Raw genomic sequence first — 24,157 nt, forward strand, 5'->3', positions numbered from 1 at the left:
CCTCTGAGAGGCCCCTGCAGTCACCCAAAGATTGGCCCCTGTCGTCCGGGGGAGGGAGGAGGAATGAGGCTCCCTGTCATCTCTGCCGCCACCCCGAGCTCACACCGGGCCACGGAACTCAACGATCAGGCAGCCATTTTCCCCGTGGCCAGCCCACCCCGAGCATCCCCCCTTTTAACACCTGCTCAGAGCAGGAGTTAAAAATACTGGGAAAAATGGCACTGCATTTTTGGCCATCGAGCACCACATTAGCCTCAAATAAATTACCCTAATGTGTCATTAGATGGTGCTAGGCCCTCGTACATCTGGGTCCACATTGCTCTCAAAACCTGAGGGGCAAACTGTGGCCCACACTAATGTCCCTTTGACCCTAGCTCTCCTATCTTGTTCCTCCTGACAGCAGTGAATCGGGTGTGAAAGTAAAGAATAAAGAGGTGCTTCATCAAATTCTATTTAGAACCTGAGACTGTTTGGAAAATCCGAGTGCCTCAGGTCAGCTTTTGCCAGTTGTGAACAAAAGGTCTTGGTCTCACTCTCACCTTTACCAGAGAAGATTTTTCACCTTGGTTAGGTTCTTGCTCCTTGAATCATCTTCTGAAGCCTCTCCCATGGCCCATTTTGATTTTTGTTAGGAATAAGGTATTATAACTTTATTGATGCTTCCAGTACCCAGTGCTATATTTCTGGTCTTGAAAACTTTGAGGACAATGTGGCTGGTTGCAGATGATGGGTGTCCTCTACCCCCGGTGGCTAACTCAAAAGTATTTTCAAGAATAATCTTTTGCAGTGCACGTTCCGCTTTGTCCATTGCAAACTTGCCTAGCTCCCTGGCAAACAGATTGCCCTGTTGTAGCACACGGCCAGCCTCTGAAAAGGGAAGTCTCCCATATTAAGTGTGACCAAGATGGACCTTCAGTGTTTTGAAACGAAGGCACTCTGCCCAAAAGGCAATTCTTCACTGCTGAATTTAGGGTTTCCTCAAACATGCTTGCACATTGGTCCTCCTCTCCATTGTTATCTTCTGGATTTTACGTCAAGTCAACAGGTGAGGTGCCATCTACCTCTTCCCTTTCATGCCATGTTTCTAATTCTTATTCTTGATTGATGGATCACTCTTCTGGTTGAGGCTCAGTTCCTTGTAGTCATTCCAAAGCCTCCTCTCTCCGGCATCCTCTTCATCTGAACAATTCTCTTCCTCTTCCATCATCACAGAACTCTAGTCAGTGGACTACACCCCCATCACATCCATATCTATTACACTTTTTGCAGGAGGGTGACTTCCTTGAGCCAACACTTCTCATAAACGACCTGCATAGGTATCGAAATGGTTCTCAGATTAATTTGTGGGTATGGGCGAATCCTCCATCTGTTTCTCCTAACAACATCAGATTTAGGATCATCCACACATGGGATTATTTTCGCTCCTATCACAAGGTTGGGTGGTGATATGATCTCTATCTTGCCCCAGGAAGCAGCCACTGTAGTAAGCTGTTCATTGACAGTATCCTGTGCAGCTAAAATGGCTTTTGCCATCAGCCTTTGCACAGATACACAAAAACCCTGTCTCGATTTTCCTTCCATTGAGATGACTGTTTTCTTCTCTACAATGAATGTGTCATCACTGCTTAATTCACACAATCGTTAATTAATGTTTATTGTCAGACAATAAGGGAAAAATGTTACTGCCATTAAGGCAACAAAAAATCTGTGTGCAACGTGGGTGCTCTTTCCAAGGCAATATATGAGCCAGTTCTCGATATCAACGAAGTGCCACCATTCTAGTCACTACATGCATGGTAGGATTGGCCTATAGAACAAATAGGCAGCGTTTAATGGGCTGGTCTGACAGGTCAGTATGTCTATCAGTTTTTTGGCTGTGGGCCTGTTTTATGGTCTGCTGGGCCAGATTTTACTGTTGATTTCCATGATATTAAAACACACATTGTTTGTAGCCAAGCTCAATTTCATACGGTTTTTTTAAACTTGCAAAACACTTATAGTATATGTTGTTGAAAGTGCTAAACTGCCCCAATTTGTGAATATTGGCTGTTTTTAGCGGTCTAGTTCATGAATGGGGGGCACTTTATTTTATTTCCCAGAACGACCCTGACTCCGCGGAGCCAATCAGTGCACAATTTGTAATAAAAAACGTGCGAGTGCCCAAAGCAGTCCTCTGAAACAAGAGACTTGTGCAATTAAAAGTGCGAGCACGGAATAAGGAGGCAGCGTAATCCTAAAACCGGCTTGATCTTCTTTAATCCGTTTACAGCCGTTTTCTGCCCCTTCAGCTCACTATTGCAGCTTTTTGCTTTCTCCCTTTGCAACACTTTTTTGTTTTACTGTTCCTCCATCTTTCCCATATGTGTCTTTTGCTCGCAGTAAAAGGATGAGGCAGAAAAATAAGTGCCGGCCCTCAAAACTAAGTGTCGGTGTCCACACCAGAAACCACCGGCTAAAACTAAGCACTAGAGCTGTCCTCCAAATGCTGATCGCAATGAGTAAAACACAAGTTTAATCTTCTTCCATTCAGTGACCATAACTGCGTGAGAGAACAAACCTTTAGTTGCCCACAAGTAGCACTTTGGCACTCCTGTACCCTGCCTTCCATGAAACACTGGCAGACATCCACTGAGAGGGAGCCAATCAGGCACCTTACCATCCCTGTAAACTGACGAGCCCATGCATCCCACTGACAATGAGTGATCACTGTCGCTGTTGTGTTCTGCATGAGACCATGCCTGGCCGCACTCTCCTTATCCAGTCACGCACTGCAAGAACAGTATGTAAAAATAAATGAATGAATGAGTGAATGACTGATGAACTCAGACACCCCTTCAAGTAAATCTTAAATATAGTCCAACAAGTATAACGTGTTGGAGGAATCTGAATGACAACAAATCCCCACAACAGAGAAGAGAAAAAACAGAATGGTATTAATCTGGAGTCCACAACTAAGAAAAATGCTATTATGTGATGGATTCTAGTTATTGGTGTTAGGCACAATCGTTGAACTATGTTTTGTGATGGTGGTTTCACTACTCAGGAGGTGTGGGTAAGGTAATGTTTTGGATAATGTTCAGTTTAAGTTGCTGTCAGTAAGAATAAAGCAAAATAAACATAATTCTTACCTTTGGTCCTGACATAGAATTTACCATTTGATTCTAGTGGCAAGATTGAAGACAGCGAACATGTGGCTTGGGGACACCCAGCTGACAGAAAGAAGCACAGTAAGTGGTGTCCATTAAGAGGCCAAAACAACTCAGTAATTTCAATTGTCTTTTTTTTTAGTACAAGGCTGTGAAATACATATTAGAATTTAATATCAGGATTTCACTAAAAGAATAAGAACATATCTGAGTGGTAAGTCATGTATTTAAGAAATACAGAAAAAACTGTGCTTTGGTTTGTCAATTCAGCAAAAACAGGACATTTACAACAAGATAATTTAAATGCTTTCAATGTTCTTAATGTAAAAATAAAAACAAACCATGTTTAATTTTGAATATGTACACCACATAGCCTTTGTCAGGTAGATTTCTCATGATGACAAACCTACCTGGCCTAGGCCCAGATATACTAACATTTTATGTCGTAGTCGCACCACTTTTTGGTACAGCCAAAATGAAAATGCTAGTCGACATTTACAAAGTCAAGCAAGGGCCTTGCATTGTATGGAGTTACACTGCAGTTAGTAGGCACTACATGGGTAGAGCTGGGGCGTTCCCATGTATTCACCCATGTATTTTGATGGAAACCAAGATTTACCAAAGGCAGTAAACCTGGGTTTGTTCCAAAATGGTGTGCCTACCCAAGAGAGTCATAACAAGGAGAAATATCTTAATTTCTCCTGGTTAACTTCCACTTTCCATGTGTGCTGCAGAAGAGAAAGGAGAATATTCCTCTAAGGGTTGTTTTTGTGCAGGAAGGTATCCCTTCCTGCACAAAACAATCCTGCCCGTAATGAGGGCACCCTTGCACCATTAGTAAATCTTCCCCCTTGTAATTCTCTTTCAGTTCTTTGTCAGAATAACAATGACAAAAATATAGGACCAGATTTACTAACCTTTGACGCACTGTAACACAGCAAGGCAATTTGTTGTGCTGCATTGTGTGAACGGGAGAGAGCAATAATGAGCTATATATTTACTAAGAAATTGAGCACTTCTGCTCTCTCAAATCACTAGCCCACTTCAGGTAGCATAGCGCCAATGCAGACACCCTTGCACCATGCGCCTGCTTTATGGACAGGGTTGTTTTTGGGCAGGAAGAAATACCTTCCTGCACAAAAACAATCCTTGAAGGCACACATGGAAAGTAACAAGGAGAAATTAAGATATTTTATCCCAAAACCACGTTTACTGCCTTTAGTAATTGTGGGTTTGCCTCAAAATAAATGGGTGGATGCATGGGAACACCCCTGCTCTACCAGTGTAACGCCAACCCAACGCACTGTAATGCATGACAGCACAAAGTGCTGCTATGCCCTTTCTTTGTTCTTACAAAACCACACAAGGTGTTGCAATTCAGCACCTGCTTGACTTTGAAATGTCGACTAGCATTTTGCCCTGCAGCTGCGCCAAAATAATGATGCAACCCTTACGCAAAATGTTAGTAAATCTAGGCGATAATAAGGCTAATATATCAAAACATCAGTATTTAGGAGCAAAATATTGTGAAGGTCAGTGCATATAGGTGAGTATAGATTTACTGTTTTTAACTAAACATTAATGCACCTTAAAGATATATAAATAAAATCAAGATGTGTATATGTGAAGTTACTTATGGTAAACCTATACTTACCTATCTAAACTTACCTTCACAATATTCTCGTTCGCAAAATTTAGACCTTGATAATATGGTTGCATAATATTTTCTAGAGAATATTCTGGTGCCTAAGTTTGACTCTGTTTCTCTGTCCAAGCCATCTGTTTACAGTATCCTACACAATAGGGAAGATTGTCATAGCCTATTCCTTCTTCAACTTTCAGATCTCACTTCTCCTATTTCCATCATTCTCCCCTTCTTCTCCATTTTTCCTATTTTCTTTATTCTTCGAGAGGGGACAGCCATTGCATTGCCTTCCACTTCATATTCCTCACTCCTCATCCCCTGCACTCCTCCAGCTTTGACCTCTCTCTGCATTTCACTACTCCCTCAACTTCTAATCTGAAGCACACCATTGTTTTGATACTTTTTCTGTTATGAATGTATTATCCTCCTCTCCTTTTTCCTAGCCACATCTATGCCTTCTTTTCCTGAACTCCAACCCCAAATATCCATATAATATAACAAGACCCTTATTTTATATTATACTTTCATCCATTCCACTTTCTTCCAATAAAAGCATTAATTATTTTCAACTTTCTATTTTATCCTTCTGACTTATATGTACAGTCTCCTCCCACTTTGTTCATTTTCTTTTCACACTCTCTCTCATATACACTCTTTCCATCACCAATCTCTCTGCAATCCTTTCTGCCTTCCCTGTTTGCATCACTATGCCTGTTTCCTTCCCTATAGCCTTTACCACTAATCCTGTGCCTTGTTCCTGTAGCTCAGCATAGTATAATTTTGTGTGATCAGGTCGCGTCGGAAGAAGCTGTTACGGTTGATAGCAAGGACTAACTAGACAATGTATTTGAACAAAAGGCAGTAAGGCTCATTGAGGTCGGTTAAGGGCACAGTAATGTGTGTAGTGTCTTGCAAGTTTTATGAGGGAACCCTTTTGTCTCTAAACGGAGTCGGTAGCAGTGTGACATAGTTGTTAGAGCAGAATGCAATATAAGCTTGGTTTAGATTGTGGAGTTCACAGTGACACGCAGAAGAATAAAGACGTGTAATATTCAGTTCCACGTGTGGCTTAGTCATTGGTGGCTACTCAGGCTAGGGAGGACCCTACAATGTGCTGTCTCTGAGAGTTTCTCCTTAATAGAAGACCAATATGGGCCAAGGAGGGAACAACTAAAGAGCATATCTCCCGGTATTCCAGAAGTCAAGTTACAGTTACAGCATTTGTCATTATTGTGTAATTTTAACTTGTGTACTTGGTGTACATAGTCAAAAACATTGATTGTATAAGTGGAGGGGCAATTTTGTTGCGCAGTGATGTATTACATATTTTTGAAAAATTTTTACCCAGCGGTAATCGTTGTGTAGGGGGTCTAGGTGACTGGTCCATTTCGACTGCAGTGGTGGGTTTAGTGTTCGAGGTGGGCTGGATAGGGCTTTGTATATTTGCAATGCCATATGGCTTTTTGAGTGCAATGTTAGCATTCGTGCGGGAATACATGGGTGGATAAAATTGCTTACTATAGACAATTTTAGTTTGTGTTTTAGGAAGCGTAGAAATCTAAATTGGATGGGTTGAATCTGGATTGAAGTTCTGCAAAAGAGCGTGGTCAATTGTTATTACCGTAAAAGTCATGAATTAGTCTTACACCTTTGGATGCCCATGAAGCTCCTAGACTAGTAACTGTTTTGGCCATAACTTTCAGGGTCTGCCAAATTGAAGCTAGTGATGAATTATTGAGAGATTTTTGCAATTGGTTATCAAGTCATTTGAGCACATTTGCAGTGTCTATAAATATTTGCTGAGAGTATGTAAGCATTGAAATAAAGTAGGTGGTTCGGAAGGGAACACAAAATGTGTGTTCCAGCTCCAACCAGCGGGGATGATCAATTGTATATGGCAACAGCCAACAGGCTTGGTGATATGCCAAGAAGGCTGACAATTTGGCAGGTGACGGCCTCATCTGCAAAATTTAGTCAGATAAATTTGTAAGTGATTCTAGCTCTTTTGCCATTCCAGAAGTAGTTTGACGTTGATTTGTCAATTGAGTTCACAACAGTGGGTAAAAGTTTCAAAGGAAGCAAGCATGTGGCAAAATTGACTACTATGGTAATCATCATTTTCAGAGTTTGAAGTCTGTCCCACCAAGATATATGTTTAGGAGACCAGGAGGTGAGAAGGTCTTTGACATTAATTATGGGTTGAGTTTCATTATATCACATTGATTCAATTAAATCGCTGGCAAACGAGATATCCAGATATTTGATGAACTTGGGTCGCCATTTGAATCCTGAATCCCATAAGTGAGTGGGCATGCAATATAGGTCGAGGGGAAGTAGCTCAGTTTTGTCTTTGTTTAAAGAATATCCAGGAGATTTCATGGATTATGTTATAAATGCTGGGATGACCTTCCCACTGCCATTGCAAAATATGAGTATATCGTCTGCATTCACAGAGGTTTTGTATGATGTAGTACCAAAATGGAACCCTTACATTTCTGGGGAGATATTGTTCATTTTCATTAGTGGATCAATGGAAAGTAGGAAAAGTAGAGGAGAGAGGGGGCAGTCCTGTTGTGTACCTTGTAGGTCGAAGGGAGTAGAAAGGGAGCTGTTGATTCTGATTTTCGCCTTTGGGTTGGCATACAATGCCGTAGTCATTTTAATGAACAGTTACCCGAGGTTGTATGTCTCCAGAACTGTGTACAGAAATGACCACAAGACCTTATCAAAGGCCTTTTCAGCAGTGAGGTCAAGAACAGCTGCGGGGAGCGTGGAGCAATGGGCCTTTACTACGTCACCGTATGTGCATACATTGTCTCTGGCAAGCCTTCCTTTAACGAATCCCACCTGAGAATTGTGAACAAGTTTAGGGATGCATGGTTCCCGTCTTTTCGCTAAGATTTTTGCGAAGATTTTGGCTTCCATGCTGAGAAGGGATATTAGGCTGTAGTTTTTCGGGTCAGTGTGATCCTTACCCTCCTTAGGTATCACTATGATTGTAGCTTCTGAGGCAGTTCCTGAAACCCTGCCCTAAAGAACAAAGTGGTCAAGAGTGGCTTTTAAAGGTTTAATTATAGATCTTGTCAATTTTTTATAGGCTATTATGAGAAAGCCATCTGTGACTGGGGCTTTCCCAGAGCGGATGGAATTTTTGCATTTACAATTTCCTCAGTTTCTAAAGGGTTTTATAAGCAGATTTTATCAGATTCCGAAATTTATTTTATTGGAAGACTCTGAAGGCAAGCTAAAAAGTCCACCATATTGATATTTGTTGAGGGCTGTAGGGATCTGCGTAGAACGTTTTGAACACCTCTAATATTTCTGTATTTCTGAATTTTTGTGAACCATCTAGTGATTCACCTATTTCTTTTTTATTTCGCTGGCTAATTTTTCTAGTATTTCTTTTATGTCCCTATTTCTCTTGGACATGTGTTTGATAATTTAACCTCATATTGCACAAATAAAGGTGTCCCGTAACACTAATGGGGAGGTGACAGAGTGCTCATTTTCATTAAAGTATCATTTGAAATTTTTCTCTAATTCATGCATGTCTGAATCATTGACTAGGATTTCCAAATTCAAAAGCCATATTGAGTTTCTTTCCTTATTAAAAAGATTCAGAATAGTTACCGATATTGCTGATTGATTTGATATGACAATAGGTTGAATTGAGGCACTGGAGGTGGCTGCTGATTGAGATGCATCTACTAGAATGTAGTTGATGTGAGAAAAGCTTGAGTGGGGTGGGGAGAAGAATGTAAAACCGCTACTCTTAGGGCTATCCTTAGGGTTGTGGTTCCTCCAGAAGTATAAGAGACCATGCCTAGTGCACAAGTTTCTGTGCCTTAGGAGGCCTCAATTTATATGTTGAGTGTCTGTCCAGTATGGGATCCATTGGGAGGTTAAAGTCACCTCCAAAGATAATTTTGAAGTTATGTGGAATGTCCGCTAGTTTCCTGTTAAGTGTGCACCAGAAATGTGGGTCATTATCTCAATTTTTAAAATCTGGTAAGCAAGCATCTACCATCAGTATCATGTTCTGAGGGGATGACAGATAATCCAGATCTTTTAGAGACCAAGGTGAGCACATCATTGTTTTCTTACAGGCTTCTGAGTAGGCCACCTCTACAAATCAGCCTTTTCTCAATGATAGAGCCTCTTTTAAGCTTGTTTTTGTTTCCTGTAGAAAGACTATGTCACCCAACACATTGTTACAATATTCGAATACTTTTGACTGGGTGATTCAACCCATTGGTATTCATAGAGGTTATGTTTAGTGATGTCATTGTTGCCAGTTTTGATTAAACTGATGATTTACAAGTAGCCCTGGTAGCAGCAGAACATGTAAACCTACTATACAACTCATGATGACCTAGGGAGATATACATGAGTATCAAAACCCATTAGGTGGTCTCTGTCAAATTAAGTGTGCGATGTCACCCACATACTCGGCTGCGTGAACATCTGTGAAACATAAAGTCATGGGGATCAAAATTATTGATGGGCCTTACATCAGTACATAAAGCTTGCAGTAAATAACATGAACCTAAGTGTAAACCTAACAGTCATATGTTTCAAATAGGCAACATATGTGCACGTGAACAAACAATGTCAACCGTATGCTTCGAAACAACTAAGTAATAAGCGTATAATCATAAACTGAAGTATCTTTCCCACAGGCTCTCTATACCTTACATAAGTCTCATATTAAGGTGACCGGAAAAGTGACAACTTTGGATAGCCTACCAAGTTTGTACGTTCTTAATCCTTATAAGGAGACATGAAAACATGGGTAATGCCAAGGCATATAAACATGAATAATATTGGCATGAATAAGAGGGAATGCTTGTACGTTTCTATAGTGTGTAAAGGATACATATGTTCATAGTCTTGAGATATGGATATTTTGTGATCTTGCCAGTTTGTTGATCTAATTCTCCTTATGTGAGCCTACTTCAGGTCAGTGTGCTGGTAACGTATAATAATTTTATTACATTTTTGTTTTTTGGTGACTTTTATTTCAGTCCGCAAATTTGTGTTGCATTAATATTTGTTTTCTATTTCTAACCTTTTTTTAAAACAACACTTAAGGAATTAGACAATAAATCATACTCTAGAATATGAGCAACTTGATGAAAGAGCACCCAGCCGAAAAGGAACCATAGGTAATGTCTTTGGACCCTTCAACCAGAGGTATAGGTATTCTGTCATATTTTGTATAGATGTTTACAATGATCAATCAAATAAGGTTTTGGAATAATATGAGAGTGCATTTACCTTTTTAAGTCTGTTTTGTTCTTTGTACAGTGTATTTAATAGCAGTACTGCAAAATAATTGTTTAATGGTTCTGCTGTGGGTTCTGAGCATTGCTTGATTGGTAGCCGGTATATGTGTGACTAATCTTTTTGAATATTTAATGTGCTAATTGATTCAATTAGGATTCATTTGAAATGTGTAGTTATACCATTGTTCAAACACCCAGCGTCAACCCTCTTAGGAGGAGTTGAAATGCTGCCAAAGGCTTTTCCAGCTCTTTTGTGGTTTTCTATGTCTAATGTCTACATTTTGTCTAGAAAACAGAAGAATTTTGACACGCTGAGTTCTCTTGCCTCACTTCCATATATATTCACCATCAGACTACTGCCTGCACACACTTTTCTTGAGAGACCATCTCTCTCAGGGTCAGGGCTGGTGCAGACATTCTTACCACCCTGGGTGAAGTAACATTTTGCTAGCTCCACTTCAAGATAGAGGGCCACATCAGCTGCTTATAGGTTCACTTTGAAAACCCCTGCTGGTGCTACCCAAGACCTTATAGCACTACTAAGTCCTAGTACCTGACTTACTCCTGCAAGAGGCCATATAATGTGTGGTTGATGGATTCCTAACAACAAGCATTGGCAAAGCCAGTAGGTTTCGCTTTTGGGACTTGTTGGTTTGTCAATGGTTTTTAGCAATTCTGTGCAACATCGCTAAAGATATGTGTTCACCTGCCTCATTTTGTACATAATGATAAATGTATGTACAAGCCTACGGAACATTACATTCATTTTTACTTTTTGTTTACCCGTCTAAGTTGGATTGCTAAATAACAAATGAAACAGTAGTGTGAAAGCATTTTTTGATGCACAATAGGGGAAAAGCTGTATGGAGGGTGCTAGTGGGGAAGGAAGCAGTAAGAGGGGGTGAAGTAAGAGTGTGAGGGGTGGGAGCAAACAGAGGGGCTGCTTGCTAGAAGAAAAATCAAAATCTGGAGGAAGCCACAGGGATAAGAGGGGAATATGGATAATGGGATTGTATGAGGAGCACACATGCTAGAGGGGGCAACCTGACATTGTTGAGCGTGAGCACATGGATGAGAAAGCAACATGGAGGTGAAGCACACGAGGGTGGGCGCAACACAAATGGGGTGAGAGAAAAACACATGGGTGAGAAAGATCAACACAGAACATAGCGAATGGAGGAAGGGCAATACATTAGGGAGACACCTGGAAAACATATGCACTCAGATCTGAGCAGTGGAAGGACAATAGTAATGTGTCCATACTCCAGAGGAGGGGCAACAATAACAAGAGGAAGTAAAGCCCACACAAGAAGGCGAACAAAAAGCAAGAAAATGAGAGTAACAACAGAGCCAACCAATGGTAAGCCATGGTAAGCAATGGACAGCTCTAAGCCCACTATAAACTAACAATAGATCTTTTTGCCAATACACAGCTTGTGCTGGCTGGTAGGTAGGAGCTGAATCAATCACACCTCTAGTGTGAGCAGTAGCTTTCTGAGTCACAACAGCTCTATGCTGGAAATGTGGTGTTGCCTTCCAGTTTGGTACACAATTTAGGTTGACTGGGGTGTGTTAGACCAACAAAGATACACAGGTAATAATTTCATTGAAATGTTGATAAAAGTGAAATATCATCTGAAAGTATTGCTTTTTTCTGAACCATGTTTGCGCTACCAATTTAAGGTCTCTCTCCGAGTCCTGCAGTGTTATGAGAAGAGGGAAGGGCTTGCTACTTTCACAAAAAAATATAGTCCATTTTGTCTCAAGCTAAAACTTTATCGATAGAAGTTCTCCTTTTTAGCTGCAATAGCTCTACATACGTTTTGCAATATTTTAAAGAAAAAGTTACATGTGCGCCTCATTTTTTTCAGTCTCTTTGATCATTCATAATTGTAACGTCATTTAAATACTCAAATCAAGAATTTAAAAGCTTCTGCCAGATCACCGTTTCTGCCCTTTACGCCAAACAATTACAGTTTTTGGCGACTGCCATCACACGATTTATAAATAAAATCTAGCATAATTTTTTTTCTTCAAAAAAAGCTCCATTACAATGTCCCCGTTATATCCTCTTCCTCCTGTACATGTGAACTCTAAAACTGGAATACAGTACTCTAAGCTAAGTTTCTCCAATGGTTCATTCAGGTCTTGCACAGCATCTTCTTTTCTGTTCATCGTGCTTCTTCCTATGCAGTGCGACATCCCTCAAAGTCTCCCACCTGCCTGATCACTCAATGAGACCAAGGTGAGTTTAGCAGACAAGATGCTGCCTAAATACATCTTTTAAAAAAAAAGTTTCAAAATCCCCAGTGCTCCAGATTATGCTACTATCTTGGGGCAGATTACACTACACTACAGAATTTATCACAGCTCATCTTATTCGATCAGATTCAGATCGTGTTCCCTTCAGCAGCCTTCATCTCTGTGGTCTTCCGCAATATTGTGGAATAAACGTTTGCCTAACTGGGAAAGGATTGTAAGGAAATTACTCTATCAAGGTCGTGGGCACCGTACATGTATGTCTGTGCTTGTGAGAGATGAACGTGGTCTGCTGGGGAAGTTGCTCATCTGGATGGGTCACAATTTCTTAGCCTCTGAAATGACAATAGAAATCACTACTGGAGCATTATTGCTCTTTGAAGGAGCAAAACAATGAGTAACAAGGTGGCTCGGGCAAGCACTTACGATATTTCTGGATCCTGAAGCCGAGGCTGTGCTTTATATCGTGACCCATCAAGTGGACCCAGGAATAAACACAATAGCTGTCTTTTTACGTTTCGACCAAGAAACGATCATTGTTTTATTGGCGTATGCTTGTTGTGTTCTGGGATACCCACTCCCTCACATTTTCTGTCTCTGAAGAGTCATCTGGAGTCGCTGGAAAGGCTGTTCTACCTTTAATAGCAATGAAAAATAACTGCCATCGACCTGATGCAATCATAAGTCTCATGTGTGTCTGTTTTCTTCTGCAACACACATGCCTTTGCATTAAAAAGTGTTTTTATTGATTCAAAAATTGATCTTTTAACTTGAAAGGTACAAGTTTACCAAAGCTGAAAATGCCAGCCGCTGTAAAAAGAGACACCAAGGGTTTGTTCTAAATGTTTAGAGTGATTTCGCTGTATCTCCTTCCTGTGCTCCAAGGCCCTGAGCTGTCAGAACAGACTTTGCACCATCTCTGTAAGGTTGTCCCTAATTTCACATTGGAGGCTGACATGATGTATTTCATTTCTGGTTGGTGAGTTGAGGCAGAGGTGAACCTAAATGAACATATTTGAAGTCTGCTACATTTATAGAGGATTAACAAACATGGGAAGGAGTCAAAATAGCCATTTTCGTTAGCCTTTGAGATTTATTCATTTATGTTTTGGTTTGTGTAGCCCTTTCGTAAACTACCCCGCCTGTAAAGTGCACAACTACCCAAACACTAGTTGTTACTTTCTAGTTTGTTTTGAATTGTCAGAATTTCAGTACTGATAGGTATCCACCAGTGTTGATGCAGACTACTTATTATATTTGATTGCCAAAATACCAGCATGAGGGAGCACACATATGCAAATCATGAGTGTAATAGTACTTTGATAAAATGCCCATTTTTGCATGCTCGTCCTTCAATTACTGGTGAAATGTATTGCTGGGTTTTACTCTACACAAAGGTGGCACTTTTGTCTTGAGCTCAGTGCATATGCTCTGACCATTTAAACATTTCGAAATTGGTTAATCCCCGATTGGCTTATTTAACACTCCTATAAGGTCATAGCATCTGATACAGGAAGTACATCAATGGTTTAGAAATGTAAAATGTCATCTGTGGACTGCAGCACTTATTGTGTACTAAAGTAGCCTGACTACTTTAGTTTGAATCTGTGGTTCAACTTCCCACAATAACCTTTTCAACAGTCTAAAAACGTTCCTTTAAAATCTGAATGTCACCCAATGAAGCCCCCAAGGTAGGGTCAATACTATTTAATAATTGGGCATGTAGTAGTTTAATGTCACCATGTCCCTACAGTGACAATCCCTCTGAAGCTAATTTCACTGTGGAGGGCCCCAGCTAATCTATGAGCAACGTAGAGTTCCCCCTCAGGTGCCAGGCCTTTTTTTGGCTATTTGGGGCAGATCGTGCTAAGGCCCTCATAACTTTTTGTCCACATAAGCTATCCACGCCAAATTTGCGTCCTTTTTTTCCAACATCCAAGAGATTCTAGAGGTACCAGAGTTTGTGGGTTCCCCTGAAGGAGACCAAGAAATTAGCCAAAATACAGCGAAAATGTTGTTTTTGTTTTAAAAATAGGAAAAAAGGGCTGCAGATGAAGGCTTGTGTTTTTTTCACTGAAAAAGGCATCAACAAAGGGTTTACAGTGCTACAATCACCATCTTCCCAGCTTTCAGGAACAGGCAGACTTGAATCAGAAAACCAAATTTTTCAACACAATTATGGCATTTTATTGGGACGTACCCCATTTTTACTTTTTTGTGTGCTTTTACCCTCCTTCCAGTTAGTGACAGGAATGGGTGTCAAACCAATGCTGGATCCTGGAAAGCTAAACATTTCTGAAAAGTAGACAAAATTCTAAATTCACCAAGGGGTCATTGGTGTAGATCCTACAAAGTTTTCCTACAGAAAATAACAGCTGAAATAAAAAAATAATTGAAATCGAGGTGAACAAAACAGCCATTTTTGTCCACGTTTTAATCTGTACCTTTTTCCTGCTATGTCATTTTTTTAAAAGCAATATACTGTTACATCTGCTGGACTCTTCTGGTTGCGGGGATATATAGGGCTTGTAGGTTCATCAAGAACCATAGGTTCCCAGAGCCAAAAATAGGTATCAAGGAAACCCCTGTATTTCCAAAATGGGCACAAGATAAGGTGTTGAGAAGCAGTGGTTATTTGCACATCTCTGAATTCTGGGGTCCCCATACTAGCATGTGAATTACAGGGCATTTCTCAAACAGTCGTCTTTTTTACACACTGTCTTACATTGGGAAGGTAAAGATTTAGAGAAAGACAAGGAGCAATAACACTTGTTCTGCTCTTCTGTGTTCCCCCAAGTCTCCCGATAAAAATGGTACCTCACTTGCGTGGGTAGGCCTAATGCCTGCGACAGGAAACGCAACATGTACACATTATATTTTTACATTGAAATCTGAAGTGTTTTTTGGAAAGTATCTAGCTGTGGATTTTGGCCTTTAGCTCAACCGGCACCTAGGGAAACCTAGCAAACCTATAAATTTTTTAAAACTAGACACCTAGAGGAGCTCAGAACGGGGTGACTTGTGGGGCTCTCACCAGGTTCTGTTACCCAGAATCCTTTGCAAACCTCACAATTTGGCAAAAGAAAATACTTTTTCCTCACAGTTTGGTAACAGAAAGTTCTGGCATCTCAGAGGAGCCACAAATTTCCTTCCACCCAGAGTTCGCCCAAGTCTCCCAATAGTAATAGTACCTCACTTGTGTGGGTAGACCAATTGCCCACGTCAGGAAATGCCCCAAAACACAACGTGGACACATCACATTTCCCCAAAGAAAACCGAGCTGTTTTTTGCAAAGTGCCTAGCTGTTTATTTTGGAAACCTACCAAATCTGTGCATTTTTTAAAACTAGACACCTAGGGGAATCCAGGATGGGGTGACTTGTGGGGTTCTCAACAGGTTCTGTTACTCAGAATCCTTTGCAAACCTCAAAATTTGGCCAAAAAAACACTTTTTCCTCACATTTCGGTGACAGACAGTTATGGAATCTGAGAGGAGCCACAAATGTCCTTCCACCCAGCGTTTCCCCAAGTTACTTTTTCTCTGCATGAAGTGCCTGTAGGCTACTTTACATCAGCTTTCAAGTAACTGACAATCAAGTGTGTCACCTGAGTGAAAACTGCTCCATGAGAATGGACAATGGGATGGAAGTTGGTTGGTGTTTTCTGCCCCTGCCTGGGAGACCAGTTGGGATGGGCAAGGAACTTAATTAACTTCAAGAGTGCCTGCCCTGTCACAAGTAAATATTAGGTGACACATGGAAAGGCCCAGACTTTGCCCACATAGCCAGTCTGGCACCAAAGTCTGTGGGAGGAAAACTACACCCAACACCAGTTTTGCGTTACCACAGAGGAGAGGGCTGCTCATTACCCTGGCCACACCTTTGGGTGGGCATACAGGCTCTGCACAGGAGTAAAAGGGTTTCTCCATCTTGGATTTTGGGAATAAGGTGCATGAATTATTTGCAGTAGGGCACGCAGGAACTGCTGCAAAAAATATGTATTTGCTCCTGAACCTTTACTCCATTGGTTAGAGAAGAGCAAGAAAAAACCCTTATCCACTAGATGGTGCCAGGCATAAATATGGCATTTCCAAAACTCTAGAGTTCCAGCTGGATCAACCTGCTTCAGGTATCCGGGCTTCATTTCTACTGCAGCAGCTACAGTTTCAGCTGCAGCCTGAGCGGGGAGTATTTTTCTTCTCAAAACTGACAAAGTCTCATTCTGCATTGGAACTTAGAAGAAATGTAATTGTCTTCAGTAAAAAAGTGATAAAGTACCTTTCTGAAGAGGGACTTAGAAGCTTTTTGAACTTTTTTACTTCTGGACTTTCATTAGAATTCAATCCACTTTGTGTATACAACTCGGGCTTCATCGCTGACGACCTGAAATTGCACTTGATTCCTGGTCTACCCTGTCCATTGACCTACACTGGGTGGTTTATTTTTCTTGGCACTTTTTCCACTTAAATCTTTAAAAACTCATGTCTTGGGTTCCCCCATAGGATTTTGCATGTCAGGTGGCATTTTGCATATTAACATTTTCTCAATCTCTAGAAATTGGAGTGGGGTTTTAATTGTGTTGTTTCTTTCACTTTTTAACTGTTTGGTATGTCTAAATATACTATGTATTTTTAAAAAATTAAGCCTATCTGCTCTGTGCTGTAGCTAACAGGTGTTGAGATCATGTTTAAATTACTAAAACCTCTCACTGGACCTGACAAATTAGTGACTTTCATACTTTCCATCCACCCTAACTTATAACTCACTTTCTTACAAATGCAGTGCAATAGTAGGAGTAAGACTAGCCACACATGGTAATCCTGGAGGTGTTGCCAAATGCTAAGAAAAGATGGGCTGAGGAAAATGTTATCAAGGTTAGGGCAAGAATATAGTAAGGAATAATGCAGATCAGTGCTTAATTTGTGCTTGTTGTTTCCGAGGCGGAGCACGGGTACATATTTTTGAGGGCCGGAGCTTAGTTTTCTGCATCAGGCATTTACTGTGAGCAATATATACATATAGGAAAGGCGTAGGAAGAGAACAACAAAAAAGCGTTTAAAGGGAGAGAGCAGAAAGCTCCAAGAGTGAGCTGAAGAGGCAGGGAGTGGCTGTGAATGGATTAAAGAGGCCAAAGAAGGCTTTAGAATTACGCTGCCTTGATGTTCTGTGTTTGCAGACTTAATTGAAGCAGCCGCGTGTTTCACAGGAGAGGTTTGGGCACTGGCAGATTTTTTATTTACAAATTAAGCGCTGATGCAGATAAATCTTCTGCGTCAAAATTGAGATGCGGGTTCTGCCACAGCAGATTCCTTTATATTAAACTGTAAAAGATAACAATAGCTAAAAGCTAATTCTGGATGAATCACTATTGCTCAAAGATTTTTCTCATTTAAAAAAAAGAAGAACACAGGGTAGCCATTTATAAGTCCCTAAAACTGGTAATGAGGAACAGTATTTAGCATTCATTATAGTTAGGGGTACAATGAAACCCAAACTTTGAGACAGGGCGGTGAACGTTTTGAATGATGGGTTAGAGTCATCATGAAAGTCAGAATTGCAATTACTCTTGGAGGCTCCCTTCACTCTTATGTGGTTGATTTTAATACTCATTAAGATGTATAATTTTGTGCTTCACTTTCTGGGACAATCACAAGAAAATGATGCTTTATAAATACAATGGGCCAATTGAAGTGGTCTTAAACAATCTTTTCAAGGTATATGGGATAACTAGATGCACCCCACCCCTGGGGATGTTATTTAAAATAGTAGCCAATGGTGACACTTAAGCACATGTCTTTAGTGTATTTTCTGTTCATACACCATTTATCAGCCTATAATACATTTAAAGTATTTGTAGGGTAGGATGCTAATACACTAAATACCAGCTGCCACGGGCAAGATGCCCCCTCTCAAACACACAGAATGCAGAAAATGCACACCCTTGAACTATGGTATGGAATTGCTGTTAGGAAAGATGCTGACTGTATTACAACTTGAAGTACAGACACTGAGAGTAAGGTGTGAGTATATATATTGTCCCCAGATCAAGGAATAGACTTGCAACATACCAATGAATACTGGCAGCTGCAGAATTTACAATATTAATATTCTTTGCAACAGTCCAGGAAAAGCAACTCATTTACAATTCAACTCTTTGAATTGTTTATGATGTTTTATTGATAGCATAGTTAGTGTATTTCACTAGGGTTTTTCTTCAAGGCACAAGTCTCATACAGTATTGGCAAGTCTTTGACGTGTACTGCATGTGGACCCTCATTTTGAGTGGTCCAACTTCAGATTACTATCAGAGGACAAGGTGGCTCCAATCTTACTATATATTAGGTTGTAATTCCCCTGATGACATCCATTCCCCACCTGTGCACCAAGCTCCTGCTCCTGCACTGATATGAAAAATCCCTGAACTATTTAATTTCTTTCTTCTTTCTGGTTTGGTTTAGGCTTCACGGAAGCAAGATGCAGTCCCCGGTGCTTAATTTGTAAATAAAAAGGTGCAGGTGCCCAAAGCCCTCCTCTTAAACACACGGCTGCTGCAATTAAATATGTGAACACGGAATACTGAGGCGGCGTAATCCTGAAGCCATCTCTTCAATCCATATAAAGCCACCCCCTGCCTCTTCAGCTCACTCTTGCTGATTTCTACTTTCTCCCACCTGTGACGCTTTTTCGTTTTTCCCTTCCTCTGTCTTTCCCATATGTGTCTTTTGCTCGCAGCATATGCTTGAGGCAGAAGACTAAGCCCCGGCCCTCAAAAATAAGTGCTGGTGCTCAGCACCGGAAGGAACAAGCACAAATTAAGCACTGCAGTCACCCCGCTACTAAAACAATCCAATCTGGATGCACCTGAGTTGCACAATTATCACTGGATAACACTTTTACCAACTGTAGGCAAAATCTTAGAAAAGCTGTTAGCTAAATAACTATTCACTGTCCTGAAATAAGACAAACTGTTGGATGATTGGCAGATTGGATTTTGTTTACATAGGGGCACAAAGATGGCACTAGTCTCTATGACAGAGGACACCAGCACCAAACTAAATCAAGATGATGCATGGGCAATTTTACTCTCAGATCACTCTTCTCCCTTTGATATGGTATTTCATAAGGACTCTGGGTTCCTAGATATGATGTGGAATTTGTTATGATCCTTCCTGATAGGGCTCTCTCAAACCTTAAGGTTAGATACATTTTGATCATTAGATGACATAATTGATTGTGGTGTGCTACATGTCTCCTCCCAGTTCCAGGTGTTATTTATTCTATAGAGATTCTTCTCTATGTTCAAACTATGCTGGTCCAATTCCAATCATTTGAATGCTAAGCATTTTCATATTTGGATGACACACAGATTGTGGTTGAGCTGAAACAAAAAGCACCAGACTGGGCCAACTTGCAATGTTCTTTGAACCCTGTCCAGGAATGGATGGACTGCAAATTCCAAAAGCTCAACATCAATAAGGCAGAGCTCTTAATTCTGGGTATAGAACTTCTTTGTTCAGTCCACTGCATTCATTTATTCATTCATTTATAAGCCACCCACCAAATCCCCATTGCAAACGTCAAGTCATTGAGGGTGATACTTCATGAGAATCTGTATTTCTCCCATCAGATTTCCTCCATTGTTAAGTCCTGATTTTGGTTACTGAAGGCACATAGGAAAATGTTACCATTCCTTTAAAATAATCCATGCACACAAGTAACATGCTCTTACATTACTGCCATGTTGGATACTCCAAATGGCTGAATTGAGGTTTGCATGCAGCCCAAATTGCTAGTCTCTAGAATATCCACCAACATGCAATACACTAAAGAAATATTATCATGTGTCAGCTGCAAGGACTCTCACTGACTCATAAAATCTACTACAATGAAAAACCAGCTGATTCTGATAAGCATTTAAAACATTGTTATCAACAAAGATCCCTAAAGTCCTCAGATCATTCCGTTTACCAGGTTTCCATGAAAAATAAAGCTTGCAAATGTGGGATAATTATTCTGCTTTCAGGCCTCTAATCCTTGGAACAACCTTCTAATCTACTTAAGGCAAATCAAAAATTCATATGACCTTTTAAAAAGTAATTACCCTTTCCTGTTTAAAGCATGTTCCTTTTCTAAAAGCCACTAGGTGGTAAACATAAATAAAACAAAATAAAATAAAATAAATTAAAGTGTAATGCTCAATATTGGCATAAAGGTCCTGAAGAAAGAATGGTACATATATATAACTAGCTTCTAGCAGGAGTGACAGGGGCGAATAAGAAGAAAAATATTAAGGTCTACTGTGTCAAAGCAACCAGGTAATAGGTACAATAGAGAGGCCCAGAAATCCTTATTCCAATCTCAGGTGCTTTTGAGAGGTAGAGACTATGCTGCCTTTGACCAATAGCATTGTAAACATGCACTGTTCTATTGCTATCTGTTATTCATGCTCATTTTGTACATAAACAATAAAGCAATGATGAAAAGGCAATGCTACATAGTAACTACAATTTTCTACAATTATTATTATGTGCCACCACCATGTCAAGTAATCATGTACAAAGTAGCAGCCATGTGTTATGGGTCTATGCATACCCACCAAAAGGGTTTAGCTTGCCTTTTTCTGGCTTGCTCAGATACATTCTACTCTGCTTTATAGGAGGCAGATACAATATATGTCAAAATGTTACTTGTATCTATCCACAGATATACTTCAGCAAAGCACAGCATTAGGACCACTGAGAATCGCTGTGTATCCAACAAACATGGCTGCAGTAGAGCAGAAGGAACCACTGCACATCCAAATATTCAAAATAATGTCCTTTATTCTTCCATATTGTTTATCCGTTGTAACATCAGCCAAAGTGTTCAATGTGAAGACAGCCGACACGTGTTTCGTCGTAACAAAGACTTTTTCAAGGCTGTGGGACAATGTTCAAATACAATAGTAAACTAACTAGTAGTTCCAATTGTCTTAGTGTGAGGTTATTATCTAGCACCCGAGATGTGATAAGCCGAAGTGTTTGGCTGTGTAGATTCCCGCAGAATTCCTCATACATTTCATTGCGTTAACCACAGTGAATGGTGAACAGGAGATAGACTAGTTGGTGCTCCCCATACGATTAGATATATTAAGTGAGATAACACTAGAGATAAGTGAATATTTGAGATTAACTTATTCATCAAAAAAAGTGCACACCTAAATATTCACGTGACCCCCATGAGAGTAGTGCATAGGAGATTAAAGTTTACCTACAAGGACATACCTCAGCCTTGAAAAAGTCGTTGTTACGACGAAACACGTGTCGGCTGTCTTCACATTGAACACTTTGGCTGATGTTACAACGGATAAACAATATGGAAGAATAAAGGAAATTATTTTGAATATTTGGATGTGCAGTGGTTCCTTCTGCTCTATTTATCCACTGTGGACCAGTTGGCTCACAGCCCACACACCCTGTGGCTGGGTGTGGAACTACTTTGGCACTCCGGAAGTTTATATGTTTCAAGTTTCAACATGATTGACTGCTTTCTCGTATTTATAATATAAGCAAAAAATCTTGGAAGTGCGCACCAGTTTCTAAACAGCCACAATTCGCTCTACAAGAAACATGGCTGCAGTATTCAGTATCTTCAGTGAAATCGCCACATGAAAAGATCTACGCCTGCTGCCAAGGATCTCCAACTTTGTTGGTCCATCCCTTGGCACAGAAGTGAAAGCCACAGTCAGGGTATAAATGACTTTCTTATTGTATAACATTTGTTTAGTTTGATTCTGAACCCATAGATTAGTGGCAAAAACAACTGGTGCAGCTGGGGCACAGATGAAAGATCACCCAAAGCTCACCACTCCAAGCCTACCTTCTTCATTTTTGTCACTTGCATAACATACATAGGTATATTCTTTAAGTATGAGCTCCAGTCAAGCCACAACATGTATGGGGCTACCAGTTCTCCACTTCATATCCCGTTGTCAACATCTCTAATCTTGCCATAGGTGCATGTCAAGTTCAATCAAAATCTCATCACCTGTGACACAGCAAGCTGAGACACGGGATAGTGTGTATTCATAAAGCAATAGAGTAATTTCAGCTAGATCACCATCATGCACATGGACATTTTTTCCACCAGTTATAGAGACAAACACTGCCACCTGCTTAACCTAGCCACTAATTAAGCAATCAACTTAATGACATTGTGTTTTTATATTTTAGCCTCATTGAGCCACGCTCTGCTGGTACTACAAAACAAAATGTGCACTCATATTCTGGAAGTTGTTAAAACATGCTCCTATCACTTCAGTATTCAAGAAGCATTCAACTAACCCGCATAACCCAATAAATTTCAGACCCATTTCAATCTTCCCTTCATCTCTGAAATCATGGAGAGAGAATCTATGCATCAAGTGGAAGAGTTTGTCTAAGGATACAATATTTCCACAGGAGGCAACCAAGGACTATGCGTGTCAGAGTAAATAAGGCAGCGATTGTGACTAGTATCGAAGTTCTGATGACCTCACTCCACATAGGGCAGACAGATATTATACGTCAAAGCTATTGGTAGCACACAACGCTGCTAATCACATAGCACTGCTAGAACTTCAGGAAAAGTGGGCTGGCATCATTGATGCAGCAATTTAATGGCTACAATCGTTTTCGTTAAACAGAAGCAAGCAAATTGGAACATGTTTTTCCTTGTGACTTCCCACGTGGATCTCCATATTCCACATAATTTCTCAGCACCCTTGACTATCAAATTAACTACATCACCAAAAAAAAGTTGTTTGCTGGATAAAAGAGAGCTCTCTTATATGCAGCAATCGGCTTGTTTTTTGGTGATGTAGTTATTTTGCTGGATAAAAGATTACATTTGGTAATGTCGTTATTTTTCTTGATAGAAGATTACGTTTGGCAATGTAGTTATTTTTCTGGATAGAAGCGAGCTCTCTTCTATCCAGCAAGCCATTTGTTTTTTGGTAATGTAGTTACGTAGATCCTCGAGGGTGTTGAGCCAGATGTGGATTTTGACAGCTGTCTGCATACATGAGGAATTCAAATTGGGGCCGAGCTAACAGTTGGGGCAGCGCCCAACGGTGAATATAGAGATCCATGTGGGAATTCACAAGGAAAAACTAATTACAATCATGTGGCGATAGATTTAAGACAGAAGTCTTGAGAGTGGTAGACCCGGAAGTACTCAGAGTTGGTCTAATTCACTTTTATGAATAGTGCAATTGATCAGAAGAGTTTATACTGTAGTATCCGTTAGCATTAGAGTTTGTCCTATAGGTTCTCTGACAGTTTGGAGGTCATTATCCACATAACAAGCAATAAGAGTACATTGATCAATTGTAGTGAAGGCCAACTCACTATTTTACGTCTGCACTAGTTTTGCATGTGGTACAATACAAATGTCAAACAGTGACGGAAAGAGACAGCAATTCTGCATTTGTTCCAATCCATAAATAAGATGTGTAGATATGGTGTAATTGGTACAGACCACTACTACTGGACAACCATAAAGTGCTCAAATCAGGTTAATTTCACCCTAGCGAATGACCTATCCAGTTTCAAATATGCATAGTATTCTTTCTTTCTTTTTTTGATTGGAGATGACATTAATGTATATTTTATTACCGAAAGGTATAAAGTTGCAAATCAGAGGGGTGACACCAACACAGGATGCAATTATTGTTTTAGAACATTCGTGTTACTATGAATGTTCAGTAGTAGTTTCTAAAGATACTGGAACTGGGGTAAAGATGGAACGAAGAGTATGTGTGGAAAGATATGCGCCATTTGCAGACTGCACGAGCCTGGGCATCTTC

The 24,157-nt window shown here is 40.3% G+C and overlaps 1 protein-coding gene across 2 annotated transcripts in view; it reads right to left on the reverse strand.

Moving 5' to 3' along the window:
- The window catches only part of SLC8A2 (solute carrier family 8 member A2), an 844,114-nt gene that overhangs the window by 762,823 nt on the left and 57,134 nt on the right, over nucleotides 1-24,157 (reverse strand). Inside the window, exon 2 of one of the 2 annotated variants that reach the window (XM_069207491.1) lies at nucleotides 3,129-3,209. The exons of the other annotated variant lie outside the window; for it this stretch is intronic. The gene's annotated coding sequence lies outside the window, so the exon portion shown is untranslated. The remainder of the gene's footprint in view (nucleotides 1-3,128; nucleotides 3,210-24,157) is intronic. 2 annotated transcript variants of the gene reach the window in all.

This window comes from Pleurodeles waltl, chromosome 9, assembly GCF_031143425.1.
Source record: "Pleurodeles waltl isolate 20211129_DDA chromosome 9, aPleWal1.hap1.20221129, whole genome shotgun sequence".
NCBI lineage: Eukaryota > Metazoa > Chordata > Amphibia > Caudata > Salamandridae > Pleurodeles > Pleurodeles waltl.